Source organism: Camelina sativa, unplaced genomic scaffold (genome assembly GCF_000633955.1).
Source record: "Camelina sativa cultivar DH55 unplaced genomic scaffold, Cs unpScaffold00648, whole genome shotgun sequence".
In the NCBI taxonomy this organism is placed as follows: Eukaryota; Viridiplantae; Streptophyta; class Magnoliopsida; order Brassicales; family Brassicaceae; genus Camelina; species Camelina sativa.
Window position 1 is genome coordinate 35607 of NW_010921787.1, and position 1463 is coordinate 37069.

General features: G+C 35.3%; 1 long non-coding RNA gene across 1 annotated transcript; it reads right to left on the reverse strand.

The window, feature by feature from the left end:
• Nucleotides 1-523: 523 nt before the first annotated feature.
• On the reverse strand, nt 524-1169 carry LOC104773804. The gene is made up of 3 exons (XR_765171.2): nt 1059-1169; nt 745-899; nt 524-641 (listed from the first exon to the last, which is right to left on the reverse strand). It is a non-coding gene; the product is annotated as an uncharacterized LOC104773804 (long non-coding RNA).
• Between the last annotated feature and the right edge of the window lie 294 nt (nt 1170-1463).

Below are 1463 nucleotides of genomic sequence, written 5' to 3' on the forward strand. Positions count from 1 at the left end.
CTTTACGACTATTTAGTGACTATTATTGATGGTCGCTAAAAAACGGTTGCAAAATGAGTAAGTCTCAAAATAGTCTTAAATTTAAGACCATTTTGTGACAGCATAATATTGTCGTGTATTAGAAACTAAATTGTGACCATAATTATATCACAGATTTGGGACATTTTTGCGACATATTACAAAAAATTAATAAAAAAAATAAAAAAATAAAATTCATATATATATTGATTTAAATTATTTCGTGACAATTTTTCTTTAAATTAATATATATATATTAATATTAACAAACCACCCAAACCGGGAATTGAATAATTGTTACAGAATTGAACCGGCCACTAAATCACGGTTAAACCGGATGCTAAAATCAACCAAAAAAAACCCTAATCACCCTAGTGAGCCCTCAGCCGCCGCAACCAAATGCCGTTTGCCGACGATTCCCGTTGCTTGCTATGCTTCTTCCTCCAAGGCTTCTCGGTGGTCTCGTGGCGTCGGATCTGTTTATGTTCTTCAACGACGAAAAAAACGGCGGTGAGAATCTTTCGCTGTCAAAAGCTTGTGAATCGGAGAGACGGAGAGAAAACAGAGGCGGAGAAAGAAGAGCGGTTGAGTGGCTTGAGTTTAACGCTTCCAATCTGTATGACCTAAGAGAGAAGCAGTGGAAATGAAGAATGAATCTGATAGTCTAAATCTTAATATGAACTCGACAAATCGCGAGAAAGAGAAGAGAAAAGACGGAACAAGTACCTGTTAGATCAGAATCAGAGGGTTTAGCGCGATGGTGGTCAGCCTGTCGGCTGGAGAGACTCATGGCGAGTCGAGGAGGAAGAGATCAGAACTACATTGAAGAGGTAGAGATCGGAGCTAAATCGAAGAGGAAGAGATCTGAGTTTCTACAGCGCCTGAAAAGCGTACGGTTCGGGTTAGGAAGCGAATAACAGATGAACTAGAATCGTTAAAAAAATTGTTGAATCACTTGAAACTAAGATTAGATCTGTGTATAATCAATGGAAATATATGTGTTTTGAGGTTAAATCTGAAAAAACTGTAACTTCTCTTACCAGCGGCGCTGCAAGGTAAAGCAACGAAGAAGAAGAGCATTTAGGTTTTTAACTAAACGTGGATTCTTATTTTTTTAATTAATGAAATAAAGATATGACATACTCTACATAATACAAATATATGCCGTATCCTCACCTGGTCACAATTTACATAATATTATAATAATGTCCAAACGAAGATTTTGTTTATAGAATATGAAAATCGGAATGCAATTGTTTAAGATATGACAATTTGAATTATTCAGAAATATACAATTAATTAACCCACAACTCTTTTCCAAATAATTTCACATTAACCGGAAAAACCAAATAAAATAGTGGGATGGTTGGAATTTTTGGGTTTGTCCGCCCAAACCAAATAATTTTAGTTTCATATTTATTTTAGCTGTGTATATAATTTTGAAT